Source organism: Numenius arquata, chromosome 9 (genome assembly GCF_964106895.1).
Source record: "Numenius arquata chromosome 9, bNumArq3.hap1.1, whole genome shotgun sequence".
Taxonomy (NCBI): domain Eukaryota; kingdom Metazoa; phylum Chordata; class Aves; order Charadriiformes; family Scolopacidae; genus Numenius; species Numenius arquata.
The window spans coordinates 5,392,980-5,414,325 of NC_133584.1; the positions used below are offsets into that span (position 1 = coordinate 5,392,980).

The 21,346-nt window shown below is 40.9% G+C and overlaps 1 protein-coding gene across 4 annotated transcripts in view; it reads left to right on the forward strand.

Moving 5' to 3' along the window:
* Positions 1–1,270: 1,270 nt before the first annotated feature.
* Positions 1,271–21,346, forward strand: part of MECOM (MDS1 and EVI1 complex locus) — a 192,867-nt gene continuing 172,791 nt past the window's right edge. For 3 of the 4 annotated variants that reach the window (XM_074153709.1, XM_074153710.1, XM_074153711.1), the window contains exon 1: positions 1,286–1,627. The gene's annotated coding sequence lies outside the window, so the exon portion shown is untranslated. Of the gene's footprint in view, positions 1,628–21,346 lie in introns of all 4 variants that reach the window. The other variant, XM_074153707.1, reaches the window with a different exon arrangement.

Below are 21,346 nucleotides of genomic sequence, written 5' to 3' on the forward strand. Positions count from 1 at the left end.
AATGGGCTATGACCAGTTTCCAGTGGAAAAGGCATACGGTGCTAATCTACCATGGATAGTTTCTTAAATGAGCAAGAAATTGAAAGAACATTTTAAAGTTTCCTGTTTCTTCACTGAAACGGAGTCATTCTGAACGGCAAGCCCAGTGTAACGCTTTAATTTCTGGGCCAACCATATTATGCAAATGTCCTCTTGCTTCGATCTTGAATACTCGATCTCTCAGCTTCATTCCTTGGAGAAAAGTATCTTTGCCACTTATTTAGGTTAGAATTAAGTGGAATGAGTTGCAGTGTGTAGGAGAAGTATGGTAACATTAATAAAGTTAAATGAATATAAATAATTAAGAAGTTTTTTGGTTAACTTGTCTTTTTGCTCCTTTTGCGTGGATTATTGGGTTGAGTACTGTATTGCTGGTGCAGCTAAAGCTCCTGCTGAAGTCACTCAGAGTTTTTTAACCAAAAGGAATTTATAATCAGCCTTGCATTTTGGGCTGTCAAAAACAGTGAGGTTTTTCTTTTTTCTTTTTTTTTTTTTTTTTTTCCCTTTTTGTTTGCTGGCTAAGCCCCAGAGATGAAGGTTGTTTTTTTTTCTAATGTGTTTTGGATCTGCCTCAGGTTTTTTTTTTTTTTTTTTTTTTTTGCAACTGTAAGAGGAGAAGGTTCATGTTCTCTATAAGGTGCTGCTTGGATCCTGAACTTACTTCAGACTGTTGCATTTCTTGGAGGTCAATGGTAAGACACTGATTTACATCAGCTGAAGTTCTTGCCAAGAGTTGTGTGGTAGGCTGGATCCTTTCCTCCAAAGACTAATTGGAGGCCATCAAACTTAATTTTGGCTACTTTAGGTTCAATCTGTCTCTCTGAAAGACCAGTAAAGCTTTCCTGCTTTTCACTTCACTTAGATTTCAGTTGTAACGTATAATGCTGGCTTTCAATTGTAATTTCAAAGAGTATGCAATGCAAAGCGCTATATCCGGACCAGATTGGACAATAGGGTGTGCCTGCATATACATCTGTATGTAATTCCCGCGCTTGTGTTCCCTGATGTAAACCATTTTTGATGTCAGGAATATTAAGAAACACTGTGTACCCCCAGGCCTACGATAGGGAAAAGGCTCAGCTCCTTCCAGGGTGAGGCTCTGCTGCAGGACTAGTGATTGATGAAGGTGCTACCCGCCGACCAAACTGTCCTCTCCATTTCATGTGCAGGCTGAAACGGTTTCATATGCAAAATCTGTCAGGATATTTCAAATCCTACTGTTTGGCTTTATTTTCCAGGTGATGAATGTTTGTATGAAGGCTTTCCTGAACTTCCTTTGGAGGAAGTGCCAGAAACTGATGGAGAGGCTGCAAACGTCCAATGTCCAACATCCGTCAGCATTCAAGAGCCGTCTTCTCCAGCAACCTCCAACGAAGCTTTCACGCCAAAAGAGAGCTCTCCTTACAAGGCTCCGATATACATTCCCGATGACATTCCCATTCCTTCAGAGTTTGAGCTCCGAGAATCCAACATACCTGGAGCAGGATTAGGGATATGGACCAAAAGGAAGATTGAAGCAGGGGAAAAGTTTGGCCCTTTTGTAGGAGAGCAGCGACCACACCTTAAAGATCCCAGTTACGGTTGGGAGGTAAGGCACTTTACATTCTTTCGGTCTGTTGAACTCTCTTGTGTGTCTATAAACATAGAAATATTTGCAGAATTTGAGTCCTATCCTGCAGCAGCCAGGGGATATTTTTGTGCGCTGAGACTGCTTCATGGCCTTTCAGGGCTTTCTGGATAGAAAAAAAATGTAAATTAAAAAAGAGAAAAGAAAAGAGGCAGGAATTATTGTTGCTCTATGTGCATGAAATCTGTCTGAGTGGATATTGGCAGGTGATGCCTCTTTTAGGGAAGGAAAGGCAGAAGTTGCAATGTTGGAGCACTTCTGTACCATTTTTAATTTGCTCTTGTGCAGTCCTGGGGTATGTCTGTGGGAGAAGGATTTGCAAAAGACATCGCACTATCTATTTGAAAAGAAGCTGGGTGCTGCTTTCAGGGTTATGCATCACCACTTTCTGTCAACAATGGTTAGAATAGCCCTAAAATCTAGTCTTGTGTGGCTAAAATTGCTATTGCAGAACCTTGTGCTACTTGGGGACGTCGAAATCTGGGGGCTTGATCCTTCTTTTTAACTTAAAGGGAATTTTGCCTTTTGGTGAAAGTCTGTTTGGATGCTGGTGTCAAACCCAGCACACATGGGGATGATGTGGCTCATGTTACTTCTGCAGACACTCTGAGAAATGTTGCTTTTCTTGAAGGAGAGGTCAAGGCCTCCTTTGGCGAGTACCGCGGTTGCCTCTTGCTTTCCCAGCCTTTGGGAGCACCGTGTTTTCCTCGCTGTGATATCGCCATGGAGCTGGCTGAGTTGCAGGTCCGTGGTCAGGTCAGGCTTTTAGACATCAAGTGGTGCACATTGCCAGTTGTGTTATGGTGTAACAAACGTTCTTGCATGGTTTTATTCATAGTTTTAACAATGTGCTGTAGAAACAGAGTGCAATCTCAGCTTTCCATCTGTACGTTTCCTTTGGTTTCTGATAAGGGGAGAAGTGCAGAGTTTGCACGACTGACCTCTGGAGAGTTGGGAGGTTCATTTTCCCAGGAAAAATGGAGTTTTGCTGTGGGGCAGAGCCTTGCAGATATGGTGGAAAATAGACGTTTGATTTGATTTGCTCTTAACTGACCATAAATACTCACTGAGTTCATTCCAAATTTTCTGTCTGGTTGTTTAAACTTCGGTGAGACCGGTGACAATATGACAGAATAGTGTCAGGAGAAATTATAGGCTTGGCAGCCCTCTATCTAGTTAACAGACCCTGATGCAATATAATTAGTGGTGAGAAATCTTTATTATTTGAAAAAGGCACCAGGAAGCCATAAAATCTGACTTTTAACGACATCACAATTAAGCTCAGCTATTGATAACAGAAATTGGAGGAAAACTGCTGAGACATGGCTGTACTTGCAAGCCTAAGTATTTTAGACTGGATCCTCAGGTGGTGTAGTGCACGATAGCCCCACTAAAATCAAGGGAAACGTATTTGATTTTTACACCCTTAGATGATAATAATATTCCGCCAATATAAGAGACTAGTTTTCCTGGTTCAAATACTTAGGATTTGGGAGTCTACAAAATCCGGACAAGAAATGCATATCTTGATAATGCTGGAAGCCCAGCTGGCGGATTGAATCCCTTTCAAGCTGCAGGACTCATGCCATTTGAATAGTGTTATGTATTTGGGACAGCTGGGGAGAAGCTATTGAAAAGTGTTGGAGCAAAATCACACAAAATCAACAGTTGAGTCCCTCTGCAATTTGGCCACTCATCCAGAGAAGTACTCTGCAGTGCTCAGGGGAGCTTGAAACAGAATATTTTTCCAACAAGTGGGTTGAGTACATTTACTGCGATTGAAGGGGGACAAAGAAATGCTGGTCACCAGAGTTTACACAATGAGTAAAATGGCACGTAGTGAAGATTAAGGCTAAAGAACAGATGTGGGGGACCTGGTAGTGCTGGAAAAGACCTTCCCAGTGCCCAGTCCAGATGCTTATCGTCACACTGCTCTGGAAACCATCACTACCTTGGACTTGTGGTTTGGGATAAAAAAAGGGAAAAAAGTTGTTGTTACTGGTGTGTGGGCTTAGACAGTGTCGAAGTTAGCATGGGAAGGTGAGGGAAAGCTGTTATTTATTGAGGTTCAAGTACAATCTTGGGAATTTAAGCTTTTCTGGTGTCGGTATTTCTGCCTGAATGGATGCTGTTGTGAAATAGGGCATTTGTCCTGCCAGGTGCCAATAAGTTGGTTAACAAATGAGGAATTCAGTCTGCTCTTGCTGATATCGAGGTGAAATTTCATTATTATATTTTAAATGGAGGAAGGATGGAACCAAAGTTTCTGTACGGTACTGACTATGGATTTAAGTGACTTTGTAGTATGAGAGGCTTTAAAATATCTTTCCACAATGGTACTTGCTTGCACTGATGTAGGTATTGTCGTAATATTCTCTTGTGTTTGATTATATGTAATTCCTACAATAGTTCATGGTGCTAGAGAGGTCAGCTGTGTCTGGTGGCTTCAAAGGGCGAGATGTCTCAACCTGCTCAAACTGCTTGCTGGTCCCACAGGCCAAAGAAAGCATTTTGCTGTGTCCTGGCTTACTCATTTCTTCACCTCACATGTGCATTGCTCAGGGAGACACACAGTGGGGTTGTGGCACTGCTAATGCTTGTGTATTTATTTAATTCTCTTGATTAGACTCCCCTGCGGCTACGGAGAGGATGATTAAGCTATTGTAAAATTCAATCTTTCCATTTTATCTGCATTTTTCTGAGTTTAAGATGAAACACTGAGTGGACAATGCTGTTTAACTTTCAAAGATGATGAAGGAAGAATCTCTTCTCAAAAAAATAAGTAGCATAAACATATCAAAATATTTTTTGGAAGGAAAGCTGAGCATCTTCTTCAGCCGTTTTCTGATGCTGGATACATTACTGATTTTGCTATGAAAGATTTGCTCCTTTTTTTGCAATTGTTTAGGATTGCTAGATAGCCTAGAGTCTTTAAGTAGAAAACTTAAAAAAAAAAAAAAAAAACAAACAAAAGCCAAACCAAAAGCCCCTATATGCACGTTGCAAGGAAGAGTTTATAGCTACACACAAATTTGGACTGAAACTACATTTCTGGAAAGGACATTTTTATTCCCTTGCAAAAGGTTGTCATAGTTTTGGCTATTTACAGCTGTGGGGTACTTCTGACTTCCAGATTTTGTGACTGATGTCCATCTGAGTTGATACCAGGATTAGCCTGTAGTGGTTGGGAGAGAAGTGGAAGCTGGAGGAACTGCTGCTGTTAAATTTTGCAGCCAGGCAGTTGATGATAAAGAAAAATTTGCTGCAGAAGGCTGAGGAATTTAATGGGGCCTGTTCCTATGTTCCCCTATAGCAAGACTCCCTGTAGCATCGACGCAGAGTCTTGTCAGGGCAAGTACAACAAAACAATGTCTATTGTGTCCATTTATATACCTCAGCCATAAAACACTCTGGGACAAAGAGAATTTGTTGTGATATAATTGTGCTTGGGTCATGATTAGAGTGCTGTAGACCAGTATAAATGAAAAGCCATAAATTTGAATTTTATCTCATTTTGTGGGTCTAGAGCCGAGCATTATCTAATCAGGTATTGGTTAGCTAAAGTACAAATCGAACAGGGGGTCACCGGACAAGGGGAAAGGTCGAGCTTTTTTGCAGTTTGTCACCGAGGTTTTAGTATTTGCCAGCAGCCTGAATATCCGAGGGGGTCAGGAGGCTGTTGCTCAGTGGTTGTTTGAAAAGGGAAAATTGACTGCTGCTTAATCAACAAAGAAAACAAGCTTTTAAGGGATGGCAGTAATTTTTTTTTTTTCTTTTTAAACAAAAGCAAGGGAACACAAATTTAGTGACTTCATCGTGGTTCATGCCCTGCTATGAAAAACAACTGGGAGAGTATTTCAAAGAAGGCCTTTGACTAGGTCACCGAAGCACATGCACCTATCTTCGACCAGCTGCCTCTGGAGTACCTCGAATATTCAAATTCAGGCCTTTTACTGCTATAGCAAACTCAGTCTCATTCATAGCTGCAATTTCTTCACAACTCTTCTTTTACCCTAAACTTTTATTGTTTTACTAGGAAGGTAAAAACAGGAGCAATAAGCTCTAAGAAATCAAGCTTGTCACAGAAGTTAAAAAACATTTTAGAGCTATATAAAGCAGCATATAATCTGGTTATAGAGCAGAGTATATTTTCTTGTCATGACAGTAAGGCTGAAAAACAACTCGGATTTGATAGAGTATGCTTGATGCTATTACTTTTAAATAGAAATTAGGGGGCTGTTTGCCTGTTTGTTTACCTCTCTAACATTTTTCAATATGCATCTTTGGGTAAAGCTGGACAACTTCTTAAAAATTGTTTGGGTGTAATCTATGTGATCTACAGATAGATCTGTAGATCTGGAATCTGGAATATCTGGAATAGTTGCAATTTTAAGCTTCAATTCTGCCCTCTATGGCTTTCTTTTGCAGTTTTTTAAATTAAAATTTAGGTTTATTTGAGATTCTGGGTTCTAGGTGTGGCATCTATCTTTATGAAAATTAAATAATAAGTTTCAATATGTAAAGGTATGGGCTTTTAGAGTTGGAATCCAATGCATCTGCTCCCAAATCCAGCCAATAGCTTGGTTTTCTTGCTCTTAGCATCCAAAAACTTCCACTGTAACCAATGGCTGATTCTGCTCTATGTATTGATATCATTCCATATTTTTGGACCCTCCTTTGGAAAACCTGTGTCAGAATGTTGAAAGCAGGATCTGTCTCCTTTTATAAAAACAGAATAAACAGTAGGATCTTTTAAATAACTGGGCATGAGATTAACACATCTTAAGACTGGCCTTAAGGTATTCTTAATGAACAATGTAGGTGCTGAGGGAAATAACTCCTTGCAGTCAGTGAAATCACACTGGGAGAGAACAGTAGAGTGTCCTTTGAAAAAAAGGAAAAATGAAAGGAATGAAGACTTCATCACTTCTGAATATTTTTCGCTGGGATATTGAGTTTATCCTAGTGTTAAATAAAAAACCCCTTAATTTTCTACTGTTGTCTGACACTTTTCACACTGTGCTGACTTCTATACAAAATCTTGACCTTTTCTTGATTTGTCTTTGAAAGCATTAGCATGCAAAGCAACTTCACATTCAACCAGGTGATTGGGAAGTGGGGAGATTCCTTGCCCACATTTTCTCCTTGTATGATTTTTAGCAGGATAAGGACTCCAAGAACCTTCGCAAAATTATTACTGAAGAAAAACCAGGAATAGGAACGTGGGTTATTCTGTTATTTGAAATGAAAAAGGAGTAATTTGTGGAAGGGTGGGGATGCTTTTTGATCAGTACAAGACCAAATCTGCTTTTGCAGATAGCATGTTCTTCCCCAGGTCAACAGATCATCTGCTTCTGGCAGCTGTGGGTGGGGGTGACATCCTTACCTTTCCTTCAAGACACAGGTGATGTTTTATCCCATTTGGAGCTCAGCTTTGGAAGGCATAGAGCGCTCTGGCTGAGATCCAACAAAGCACTTAGGCACGGGCTTATCATCAACAGGATTACCCAGGTGTTTGAGTTAAGCATGTGCTTAGCTGTTGTGTTGAGCTCTCTGTTAGGGACATAGTGTTCGGTTCCACATAGGATGGAGTTCTTACCATGTATCTTGCCTGGGGTGAGTATGCACGAGGGTGCTTAAGAGAACCCCTTGAAAGTTGTGTATGAAAAAGACACTACTTACGGTGCTGCTAATGGTACCAGTCTGAATTCTTCTGATGTTTGCAGCTGTGTTGTGTGGTGAGGCTGTGACTAAGTCAGATGGTACCTCAGCAATAGGAGTCCTGTAGCAATGTAGTAGGATGCTTCACGAGCAAAGCATTGGCTCTAAGAAGTGATGGCAGTCGTATACCCCAGCCAGCTGTTAACCTGGCTGTTAACACCAGCTTTCTCCATGCTCAGAGGACAGACAGTTTATAGTTACAAATGAGCAAACATCAGCTCCTTGAATAGCAAGATACGAGCAGGTGGACTTGTCATTCAGTTTGAATTCAATATATTTGACATTAAAAGGGAGCTGTTCGTCCTTTGGATTGTTTCTTGTGGATGGAAGAGGGATAGGACATGAAGACAACACACACAGTAGTCCACTGTTGTCTTTCTCTACTGTTCCTTACTTCCACTCTTCAGTTCTCCCAATTCTTTGATCAACATGATTAATCAGTCTCACATTGTGAGGTCAGTGGGACATGATGCCCTGTATTTTGGACAAAGACCACAACCTTCCCTTTCTCAGGCAAAGCTGCTTTTTACTGGAAGGGGAGCAGGAACAAGATCTGCAAAGCTCCCTCTTTGGCTCTACAGTGAAGCTATTCCCAGAAAACATTCTAAACCCTATTGATAAGGTAGCTGAGAAGCTTTAGCGGCTGCTAGAAGGGAGGTGCGGCTCTCCCCTGCCCTGCGCCGGCTCTGGCACCGGGGCTGCTGCTCCCGGGGCTGGTAAGTCCATGAACCAACCCAAAGCCAATGTGCCAACAGCAACGGCTGTTGCAGGAGGCTGAGTGGGTGCTGGTGTGGCACGGCTGTGAAATCTCACATAAAAAAGGCGAGGCAGCACCTTTGTCTCAATTAAACCTGAATTGGTTTCACTAGAATTGACAGTTTCTCCACCTGTGGTGGATGCTCCACCCTGTCCTTGATCTTGAGGGCAGGAAATTGCCTGTTTCATGGCACTGTCTAAAGCCACAGAAACCTCTCTATAGGTCTGCATATGTATTACCTACAAAGCCATTGAGGTTTTAATTTAATCAGGAGGAGCATTAACTCCTGAGGGAAGCAGAGTGAAACCATAAGGATCAAGCGGACTTAGAAGTAGGAGGGGGAGAAGGAAGTTTTGTTACCTTCTCCAGAGCAGAACTGGGGGGACGTTTCAGGAATTTGTATTCCCCTTCAAAATAAGGTGGTTATTATTTATTCAAACGTGACCCAGATAGGTTTTATTTGAGTTCAGGTAATAGCACTGAATAAACTGAGAGAAAAGCTGACATTGGAGTGTGAAATTACCAAAATGTGAAGAAAATTAATTGAGATATGCTAGACGTCCCTTTAAAAGACAAAAACAGTAAACTGAATTTAACCATTAAGAAAGAAAACATCAGAAAGAAAAATAAAGAAGATAGTAGTGAAGAGAATAATAATTGCATTTAATAGAACTGACAAACAGTCATAATTCTTCCCATTAAATAAATATGTTATAAAAAAATTTATTATGAAATGCCACCTTATGCAAGTCAGGATTCAAAGATGAGTTCTTTGCATTAAGTACAGTAGATGCCATTAAGGAAAACAGTCAATATGTCACTAAGCCACGGCCTGTAAAATTAAATTGATTTGGTAAATGTAAGTAAGATAGATCTGTTTGCTTTCATCATCAATTTTGAGTGGGTGAACAGGTGATGTCACCAACCTGGGAGCGATAAAGATGCAGGACCATCTGGAAAGCTTTGTGATGGATGGGCAACTGCTTTTGGATAGTGACAGTGCTGTGGTACTTTGTCACTTGGGATGCAGTACTTAATAACTTTTCAATACCATCATAATAAATTTCACTGCCTTATTAATATAGAAATGGTGAGTTATTACTGTGATGGCTATTGTAAATAACAAGAGATGCAGCTGTCAAAAGCTGATTGTTTGGGCATGTTTCTTTAAGCAACACAGTTGACTTGGGATAATCAACGTATGTCTATACCAGCAGAGTTTATTGCTCTTGTCAAGAGAAAAAGCTGCATTATTCAAAAATTATATGAAGTCCATAATAAACAAGTTTAATATATTATCAGACTTTTCCTATAAGTTTCCTAACACAGAACAATAAATCACTTTTAATAATGCCTTTCTGTGTACAATAATATCCTTATGCTGTAATAATGTCCTTTCCTAACTATTCACCAAACAGAGAACTTCTGAAAAAACAGAAAGGTATCTCTCACTCATCAGAACACTTACAAAATTAAATCTCCCTATTTCATTAAAAGGCTACTTTTGATATAAAGCTGATGGGCTCTAGCTGTGTCTCTTTTTTATTTTAATTGAACAGATGTAGTTAAAAGTAATCTATGACAAAGAAATACAGACAAAATTATAACCATGTGTCCCTAAATACTGGCAGGAAAGAGCATCTGTGGGTGTTTTATGAAAGCCCAGGACTGCTCCGTGACATTGCTGCTAATGTCATCGGGCTGAGGACTGGAGAGAAACAAAATGCATAGATAGTTGTTAGCAGAAGATGAATTACCAGATCAATCACTTAGCACCATTCAGAGTATTATACCATTGTTCGCTGGGAAGATAATTAAATCAATGATGTCTTTCTTATTTGTGTAAAGAGGCACAAACTTGTAAAGAATATCCAAAGCTCCTCAAACATATTATTTCTGGATTATGGTTTTTTTAAAGCCCTACTGACTTTGCCTTTCAGTCTCTAGCTTTGTCCCTCTTTTCAATTAAATGTCTCTCCACCATTTCTATGACTGCTGAAAAGAGAGCCAGCAGTCTATTAACAGGCAATAAAGTTCAGGAAGCCTAAGACTAGTTTCTTGGGTCAGAGGTGAAAATTGCATACTAAATGAAACAAAGGTGTGTCTTGATGGCTCAACAAGCAGCAGAGAGACGAGCGTACACGCAGGCAGGAGGAGACGGTCATCATTAAACAGAAGCAAATGAAGACAGGAGTTAGTGTATGGCAAAACGCTTATTAACCCAAATGAACACATGCACTTCAGAGGATATAGCACTGAGGTTTGGCGTTTAAACCACCGCATGATTTAATGGTACCATTGAAATCGGGGCATTTGGTCTAATAAAGACATCGCTAAACTTTAAAAGCAAAACAAAAAGCCCAACTCCTGCTTGCTAGAGCCTGCAGATTGCGATGCGTTCATCAGAATGGGGAAAAAATGTACCTATTTGGAAGTAAAGAATAGAAAACCAATAATTGGCTAATAGGGTATTTCCACCCCAGAGAGTATTAATACGGCGTTTTATTGACATGATGGCCCTCATGTTTCCTGGCTGAACGGTAGGTGGCATATGCAGGAGTGAAGACATAGGTTGTCATAATCCTGCCTGATTTTATGTGATCGCCTTAACTTTGGCACATACAATAAGCATTAATTTGGAAAAAAAAACAAACCAAAACAAATGTTAAGTAGCCCTTCCTTTTAAAGCGCAATCCTAGCATTTAGTGCGGAAAGATGTAAAAGATCCCACAAAAGGCATAACGTTTCATCAGGTGAAGCCTACGGTGTAAAGGGGCTCTTGTGTATAGTGGGTTTCCCAAAGTGTTGTTCTTAGTCTTAACTTGATGAAGTGTATTGGCAACACTCACAGGGCGGGCTTGGGTTCACTCTGAGAGTTTTCACATGCTGTGTTGGAGACCTGGTGTGTAGCTATTCAGGGGTTCTGAGAGGAACTTTCAATGCCTTTCTATCTTCTTGAAGTGGTCTTAAGTGGTAAATGGGCTTTCTAAAAGCGTAATGATGACTATATATGTATTTTAGTCAAGACTAAGTCTCAATATTCTTGTTTTCTAAGAGATTTGCAGTCACAGTATTTCTGTTGGTTGCAGCAGCAGGTATTTCAAAACCGTGGCAGTAATGTTGATTTCGTGCAAAAATGTAAATCTCTTCGGGATGGGAAAATGGAAGTTTGGGTATGGAAAAGCTTCTGGATTTTTGCATTTGCAGAAAACATTCTTTAAAGTCAAATTTTTAGTAGTCATCTAGTTATAACCTCTGCATAAGCCAAAATTTCCATGTAAGCATGGAAAAAGTAATTTTTAGTGTTAACTGGCCATCTGCCTATTTGGAATACCCGCACGAGTAAACACCTAAATGAGCAGTTAACAAGGAGGAGAGAAAGCAGTGTTCCTGTCTTCCTTGAATGCTAAACCCAGAAATGGTCCTACCAAACCCTCTGTGTCTGCAGAGGAAGATGGTGGTGATGTCCAGTACAGAAAGGGAGAGCCATGATGTGCCCTTGGAAATACGCATTCTTTTTTGCACAGAGGACAACAACTTACAGTTTCCCCCCAGTTAAGAATATGAGAAGAGGCCTTTATTTCTTACTTGTCTGAAGGTCTGTGGTCTCAAAGTGCATTTCCCTCCAGTAGCTTGTCCCGGGCAGTACAACTCTCTTTTCTTCCTTCATCACTCTTCTCCTCTTTCTCCCATAGCCAGTGCTACTGCCCTCCGTGTCATCCCAAAACCTTGCAGCCAGCTGGGATCCTTGTTCAGCCTCAATAAGAGCCTTGTAATTTCCTTCTGCCCAGCCTCTTCTGTGTCCTTTCCAGTCCTGTCCGTCTCTGTCCCTTATATCTCATCTTCCTCACTTTATTTTTCAGCATGTCACTGCTATGATGATCGTCTTTACCTCCAGCATTGACCACGTACACAGTCTGCCAACCAGGCTCTGATTGCCTTTTAGTGCCTGCATATTTTTAAATTTTCTGCTTCATCCCTTCGTATCTCTGGTCTCCTCACGTCAGTACTTCAGTGTCCCTTGGTCCATCCAAGCTCGGTGCTTCATGGCTCTCGGGGACTCTTTCCTCTGTTTGAAATGTCGCCACCTTTGCCCTTGGCAAAGCAGTTCAACCCCTATCAGTAAGGAAACTCCTCTATTTACTCTCAAAAGTTGATTTTTCTCAGATCATCTCCCAAATTTGATGGCTAGTGTTGCTGTGAAAAAGGCGACATCTCAGCTTCTGTCCTCAGAGCCTGTTCCCTCCCACTCATGGAAGTGAAGCTGAATAAAACATGTGTTTTAGGCAGAAATAATGATGCCCTGTTTTCACACTAGTTTAAATAATTATTTGAAAATTACGACTTTAACAGAAGCTGCTGTGTGTGTAAAGAAACCCTTGTGGCAGGGATTCAGCTCTGTATGTGTGACTTCTTTGGCATTTGCATTTAAATACTTTTGTGCTTCTGGAGCATTTTTAAGACTTGACTATCTGCTCCCACCACCCGTGACAACAAAGCACGAGTAGAAGATGAAAACTCCAGTTTTCAGCCCCAGCATCCCTGAATAAAATTTAGCCAATTGCGACAGTATCGTTTCAGGTGTGATTTTTAGTGGGTTTGAGTTTGAATGGGTTTAGAATAGGTGCTTGAGCGGCTTTTGTCCCCATGCTAATGCCCCCGCAGCAGTGGGAGTCGGGAGGAGTGAAATGATGACCTGAAATAGCAGACGGCTCCAAACAGAGCTGGATTAATGTGAAATGGGGCCCTCGTCCCATCCAGCCAGAAAGCCTCCAGTCAGCTCGGGGGCACCCGTGCCGTACCCAGTCTGAGATCCCTCCCCATCAAACCCACCACCACTGAGCCCCTGGTTCTTCCACAGCAAAGAAATTCCCCAGTGGGTCTCAAACAGGACCCTGAGCTGCGTGCCGTGCCAAACATTAAACAGCGGAGGGATTAAAATCGAATTTACTCGATTCTGATGGGCTTTGTATAATTTTTTTTTTTTTTTAATGTGCGACAGACACATTTGATGTGTTTGGAAAATTCGGCAGTAGCGCTCCCCCTCCTGCGATATTGCCAGGCTTACTCTGTAGTGCTGAAGAAGAAGAAGAATAAGAATAAAAAAGCCTTAGTGTTGGGAATTATAAATAATTTGATGCAACAGGTTTAAGTTACCATTTTTGTGGTGAAAAGAAAAGCTTAGCATGATCCAGATTTTCCTTGGTTTCCTCCCATTCTGCTGAGAAGCAGAGGTATTCACATTTCTTTGTCTAACAGTTTTATAATGTCTTAAGAGATTAACAGTGAGCATGAATGAGGGGCTGAGGATTAGACGACAAAAAGCCCGGGCCGTCCACTACCTTGTTTGCACATTTTACATTTTTCAGCATTGCCGAGCGAGTATAGAAACTTAAGGAAAGATAATAAGGACCAGAGTCCCAAAAGTGTTTAGTGATTCAAAAAAATTCAGATGCCATGTCAGAACTGACAGAATGATGGAGCATTATGTGGCAGGACCCACTTTTTTGTCTTAGGGTAAGCTCTCGCCCTGAGTGAATGCAGATGTTATCGCAGGATCCCAGACAGACAGTCAGTGAAATGTGACAAGCTGTCAGCAAAGTTACACTACGTTGAGTTTGCTAAAATATCCCAAAGCTTTATACATGGCTTTTTTTTTTGTGTATATATATATATATATATAAAAAAACCTCTTAGTTCAATTGAGGTTGGGGGGGGAAGGAGGAAGAGGGGGAAATAGTTACAGTAACCTTTCCAGTTGGGAATCCTTTGAATGGTTCAGACATGGCTGTAAAAGATTTTTTTTTTTTCTTTTTTTTTTTAAGAGTGGGGGAAAATTATCATTTGAAATATTTGGAAGGTTATGTTGGCATCGGTAAAATTTCTGAAAGCAAAACGCGTGCATGGTAAGGCTGTTAACCACATGTCATAGCGTGTCAGTCATTCCCCGAATGATTTGGGTATTTACCCCTGTGAAATGCTTAGTCAAATCAGTAATAGCAGCCAGCAGGAGTGAATCCTACCAGTGCTCAGCTTTCTCTTTAGCGGGGTACCAGCTTCAAAATAGGGAGATTATAAACAATTATAATTTCTTCCTTTACTTTTTTTTTTTGGGTGGGTTTTTTTGTTTTGTTGGTTTGTTTTTTAACCTCAGAAATAAATGCATACAAGTTGGTAAAATTGCAAACTGAACGGCAAAAGGGATGTGAAGTGAACTGGGTAAAACAGGCTCGGAAAATAAAAATATATGTCTAGACAAATTGATGCAAATGAGCTGAATTCAGATGCTCTGAAGTCATAGTAAGGCTCAGAAAGTCACTTTTGTTTTGAATTTTGGGTACGCGAGAGATATTTGATTTGTAAATATTGTAACAAGATACAAGCTTTTTAAAATTTTGAGTAGAAAAAGAAAGGTCCCGTTCTGTGTAATCTTAAATATTTAAGTCTCAAGGAATCTGCAATGAAGTTATATGCCAATACGCTTACAGGACTGTGTTTAGTATTTTCTTGTTTTAATACTTAATTACTTAGAAAATATAAATATATACTGGGAAATGTGAATATTTTTACACATGCAACTGATTTTCGCTTTTGGATTAAGACTGCATCGTGTTCAAGTTTTTACATAATTAGAGAACAGGGAGCCTAAAATACTGATGTTTTCAATTTATTTCACAAGTTTATTTTAAAGGTTTATTTCCTTATACAGGCAAGTAGATTTTGATTTGAAAATGCCAAAGTAAATTGCATATCTGTTTTGTAAGTAATTATATATATATCATTCACAGGAACCTCTTTAATAGTCTCTGTTCTTGTCTTATTACTGTTAGCTTAAACTTTAATGAGAAGGCAGCTTATAGTGGCACAAACTAATATATTTTGCTAGAATACGAGTTGCAGCACATTCATTCTCTTCTAAGCAGAGCAGAACAATGTATGTGATTTATAATCAATTTAGGTCTCCTTTTGAATAAGATGATCTTGCGTTACTTGTTTCCATATACTGAAAATATTAATTTACTTCTAGAAGCAGGGGAGGAAGGGAAACATACCCAGCCACAATTTAGAGTAATTTGTGTTATAACAAAATGTATTACCAGACAACGCAACAACCTTCCCTGATTCTGAAAAATGGGATGCAAAGACGCTTCGGAGATAACATCTCGCACTGTGTTTTTGCAAAAAAACCTCCGAAGTAAACAATCCCACTAAATTATGCATATGGAGGAAATGATTGAGAATATGTTTAGCTGGTAATCGCACTCATGCTGAAGTTTTAAATTTCATCTGTCTGCTCAGATCTATTGTGATCCATTAAGTGGCTTCCTTTTTTTCCGACAAATTGAATGCTGCAACTGCAAGGAGCTCTTTTGTTCTTTTAATTCAGTCAGCATGGAAATGATTTTCTCATTTCAGGCCCTTTTCTGTCCTCTCTTCATTGTGTCAATAAAATAGAGTTGTGCAGAGCTGCTCTAATCAGCTTAGAGTGCTAATTCATTGCACTGGGATGCTATCTGGGTCCGGCTACAGGTGGGCACTATAAGGGGTCAGTCTCCAGGGGAGTCTAATTGTGTCTCTCTTGGGTCTTGTTTGCAGAATAACTGAAATCTCAAACCCCGGCTTAAGAAAGGAAGGGAAAACGCACAAACAGACGTATAGGGGCACGCACGGTCTCTAGATGCACCACTCGGTCTCAAAGTTGTTTCCATTTTGACGCTGTTTGGGGAAGGGAATGCCGTAGTTCGGTGTCAAAAGATTAATAAGAAACGTTGCAGATTGTTTTTAAAAATGAAGTAAGAATTTGGTCATTTTGAGAAATAGGTGTGCAAGAGGGAAACGGATGCTGTGGTGTTGGTGAGGTGTTTCGGGGGAGGCTGGCCTTTAAATTTTTTGAGGCTTTCAGAAGACTAACAAAAACCCAAGAAAATGCATTATTTGGATAACGAATCCTCTCTGTATGTGCCAGTGGTAGTCTTTAGCAAGCTTTTCGCCAGGGCACCAGGATATGTTGAGGTAAAGGGGTCTGCTGGGTGCTAAGGAGCTCAGGAAATCATTGGACAAACAAGGCAGCGAGCCCGGCTGGCCCCAGTCTCATCCCAGTGCCGAACCCCATCGCAGCTCCCCTCCTGGTGTGGAGGGGCTGTACCAACGCTGGGAGATGATGCTTTCTGCTGGAGATTTTGGGTCTTAACGTGGGTTATCTCAGAGAATTGCTCAAGAAAGATCAAGAGAGGAGGAGCGCACAGGGAATGGAAACCTCACGTTCACCTTCTGCCCCAGTATCACAGAACAGAATCATAGAATTGTCTGGGTTGGAAGGGACCTTTCAGATCGTCGAGTCCAACCGTTAACCTAACACTGCCCAAACCACCATGTCCCTCAGAACCACATCTACCCGTCTTTTAAATACCTCCAGGGATGGCGATTCAACAACTTCCCTGGGCAGCCTGTTCCCAACGTTTGATAACCCTTTCAGTGAAGAATTTTTTCCTAATATTGCATAGATTGGCTCCAGAACTGTCCCTGACACAAGACGAGCAGACTGCAGGCTTTGCTGTTTTGTTTTGGGTGTTTTTTTTTAATAGATGAACATATGTTTGCTACCAACCACAAAAAAATACTAAGAGAAGAGGTGGTGGTGGGGAGGGGTAGGGAACTCCTGGTGGTGTCTCCTGTCTCTTGCCACCTTGTCCCAGGGTGGGGGACCTGTCCTGGGGTATGTCTTTGCCTCTGCCAGCCTTGCACCCCTGAGGCAGCCCTGGCACCTCTTTCATCAGGGACTGAGCAGTAAGAGCCCAAATTTCCCAGACAGATGCGATAGATGCTGCCAAATCGCTTCCCGATGTAACGCCAGCGACCCCCCTGATGTTACAGCACGCACAAGTCTGCTCCCAGCACTCGCTCTGCAAGCCAGCAGAGATGGGCATAGACAAAGTAAATTAGGGGGCTCCTACCCAAAATTTCTCAGCACATTGAAGATAGCAGAGCAGCCCTGGCACACTTCCTCACCGGGGCGGAAGGGCACGGATTGTTGCAGAGCAGCCAGTGACTCTGTGGGAAAAAAAGAAAAAAGCAGCAGTGAAAGTGGTAAAGAAAATTGAGCAAATCATAAATTTCCTAAACAATGTGGAAAAAATGTAAAAGAAACTTTATTTGGACAGCATTTTGTTTTTAAATTAGCATGAAGACTTTCCCAGAGAATGCATTTCTCGTGCCCACAATTGCTCATGCAAAAATTGAGCACTTTTTGGAATTACTTTTAAAATCTCAGTCCTGAGGAAAATATACTGGGTCCCTCCCAGCCTCTTTTACCCTTGAGCGACTGAGGTTCTTACTTGCTTATGTGTAGGAGAAGTGGAGGGGGCAGGGGCAGCTCCTCTCCTGGAGCACAGGGGGTTTGGGGAACGGGGATGTGACAAAGTCTCCCAAAAGCTGGTGCCTTTTCCAGAGAATCCAGACAGGATTTCAGGGCAACGCGGGCTCTGCAGGGCATCAAAGCCTCATCCTTAGGTAATTCCATGGCTGCGGTTCTCCTTCTCTCCAATGTGAGCCGGACTGAATTTGGGCAAGACTGTTCCCTGTTGGTGGATTTTTCTACAGGAGCTGTCAGTCTATTGTGGTTTTGTGGCAGAGCCGCCACCGTGAAAATTAATTAACATACCTGAAGACACCCCTGAGCAGGAAATCATAGTGCTGCTCTGTGATTCAAGGGTGAATAGGATCTCTCTATTATCAAAAACTCCATCAGGGAAGAGGAAATTAAGTTCCTAATTAGACAGTGTCCAAAGGAAGAAGTGAGGCATTGACGAGATGAAGAAAATTGAGAGGTAGCTGATGCACGTATCAGGCTAATGATAGAAAAGGAAATAGTAGAGCTTGAAAGGTCACTGACCTTATTAGACTAGGAGAAAAGTAGTAGATCTTCAAAAGCTTTCACCTATGATAGGTTGACAATGTGTGAAGTTCTCTAGATGGTCAGAGAGGAAAGACAACCCAGAAAGAGCATGGGAACAAATTAGGTAGATTACAGTGAACTGCATAAATGCAGCATGAAAAGCGTATTTAGAAAAGAGAGGAATTCAAAGTAGATGTAGCCAGAAATGTTTCATTATTTGACGAGATCTCTTTTCAGTAAAAGCACAGGATTTTCTTTCCCACTTAGTAATTTTTTTTTTTTTTTTTTTTACTATCAATTAAACTCAATAATGATCCCACACTGGGTATAACATTTCCCTAATGAAGTATTAAACTTTCTGCTAAACTGAAATATTTCAGTGGTAGCCAGTTCTGAATATTAACTTCAGTGAGATGAAGATAGCGCTGCTAATAATAGCTTCAACGTTAGGTTTTGAATATAGGAAACACGTTCCGCATCACCTAGCGAAAGCATTTCAGTTCCCTTAGTAGCAAGAGACTTTTACCTTGGAATACCAAACCTGGCCAGCTGCAAGACTTTTAAAGGCTGTTATGGGCTATTTTCTCAGTAGGTAAAAAACTCCCAGGCTCTTTAAATGAGATATTACAAGAAACGAGTCTATAGCAAGTCAAATGAAAATAGCCCTAAAGCCTGCCTCCTCCCAGCCTCTCCTCCTGCAGCAGTTTTGTGCCGTACATAGGTGATTTCTCAGAGCCAGCAAGGCCTGATTAAAATCCCCCCTGCTGGTTCACATACAAGCACGGGCTTGAGTTTAGGGGTAGAGTCGTTTCTCTGTCTTTCTGGTAAATGCTCACGTTTTCTTGTTCTGACTGTTGGTAGGAAAGAGGGAGAAGGAATGCAAAGAAGAAAGAGGAGGAAATTAAAAATACACCATTGCATATTTTTCATGCAATAGGACCAGTCCGTTTAAAATATGACGTAACAGCACTTTTTCAATCAAAATAAATGAGGACAAATTCTTCCCTAGTAGAAAATAGATGTAGCACCAACTTTCCTTTAGTGATGATCCACTCCAAGAGTACCATTATAAACCCAAATGTAAAGACAGACCACAAAAAAAGCCTAAATTTTTTTCTTTTTCTATCCGGAAGTTTAATGGCTTTTTTTTTTTAATGCTATGAATAATAAATAAATACTATTGTATTATGAAATTTAAAAATTCTTTGTGGACAAATGCTACTATGTGGCATTTCACAAGTAAGGCAGAAGATGCTTTTTGAATCTACCTAGAAGAGCTAACGCTTTCCCATTGTCAGAAAGAAAACAAACACTGTATGTTTAACATGTTTTTCTCTGCTTGAGATCCCATCCTGAAGCAGAACCATGTTGTGGGACTCGGAAACGCTGCTGAGCTCATTGGCAGAAGAGCAGCCCACACCTCGGTCCCTAGGAGGGCTCCGCAGAAAGGCATTACGGGTGCTAAAGTTCCCGGAGACGGAGCAGGGCTGCCATCCCCGATTAGATGTGGTTTGTAATAGTATCGTCCTGTTTTCACTCACCACGGTAGAACGTTTCTACTAGGCTAACAAGGCATAGGGTAATGAGAAACATGCCAAGTTTAAGGGAAAGAGGAGTCGAACCTACGCACAGGAAACAAATGTGATCAATTACCCCAAGTGTAGAGCTCACAGATACCTTATCTTAAGGCTCCTTAAAATAAGAACTTGATTGTTTCCAAATGCGTCTAAGAAGCTAGTGATAGGAACGCATTAATGCAAGAGACACGTGAAATTTTATTACCTCCAAAAATTGTCATTATTACTTGCTTCTAAAGATATGGAAGAATCAACACAACTGTCTAACACATGAGCACAGCAATAAATCTGCGACTACCTATGCATGTGCAGGCTGTGCATGTAGAAGCAGGGTTTTAGCATTCAGTCATCTAAACAATATTTCAAAAAGCCACTGCTATTTATTGCAATACAGAAATCCTCTTTTGCAGTTTATTTTTATTTCGTTGGGCTTTTTTGTTAGCTTTGGACTTTTTCCTTGTCTTCAAAAGAAATTTTTAAAGCAGTTTTCCTGGTGATTATTCTCCCTGTAGGTGCTACGCTGTCTGTAGACGGCTACTGAACTTAGATTGACACTGGAAATGGAGATCGTTAGCCGAAATTTCTGACAAACGGTGTGTTTTCTGAAGATACATTAGGAGCAGGGAGAAATGTGTACCGGCAAGCTCATACTCAAGTATGGCTTTGACCTAAAGTTATGTGAGACTGCTAGGTTTTTAACGTAAATCTGCTGTGTTTAGGACAGGAATATATTCTTTTTCGTGAGATTGCTACTGCCCGTTGGAATGTCACCGATGGATGAATTAGCAGGAGAAGGGAAGCAAATCTAACACGCTCTTCCCATGCGTGCAAGTCCCTTGGGCATCAGCAGGAGTTGTGTGCAAGGTCTGGAGAACGTATATGACCCAAAACCTCATGATTGCATTACAGTAGTTGCCCGAGATGAGTGTGGCGCTTACATTTCAGGGGTGGATTTACATGAGCTGAGACTGCAATTCTAGTGCGAGGCAGAGCATTGCCACTGGTTTTAACAGGAGGAACACCAATCTCCTGTATTCCTACACATGATGGTGTTCCACTGGAAAGCAATTTGAAAGTTGGGCACTCAGCACTGATGTCTCAGTAGAAGGAATCAAAACACAATGTTGGTGTTTTTTGTCAGTAAAGAGTCCAGACTGGATTTCAAAGGAGTCTGTTTGCTTTGTAAACCCGCACCTGATCCACCTTTGCATAATGCAGACCGAAATGAGGGCTAGAACATTTAAATTTTGCTAGACATCTCTTGACATAGGTGTTGCGATGTGAAAGGGGTTGTTGCTTCATTCTGCAGGGCCAGCTTGTTTTCTTTGAAATGCGTTTGCCTCTCTCCTGAGATGACAAATTCAGCAGCATCTTTAACATACTATTCTATTTTGAATTGTCGTTTCGTGTTTGAGATCGCAACTAAGTTGTTTTACCATTCGTGCACATTTACTAATTCCAAAGAAGAAGGTGTTTATTACAAATAGTTATTCAGGTGCAGCTTAAACTCTTCAGATGCGTTTGTTGTAGTGATGTATGGGGTGGTCGTTTCAGGGGACAGCACTAAAATGTTTAAAAAAAGAAAGTTTCAGGCATTTAGCTGGAATTATATTCGGTACTGACCTGTTATGGTTTATTAAAGTTCTGCACTTTAGCCTGGAGACATTTGCCAGTGCAAAAGTAATGGCTGCTTTAACATCCGTGTACAAAAGTGGAATTTAAGAGATTAA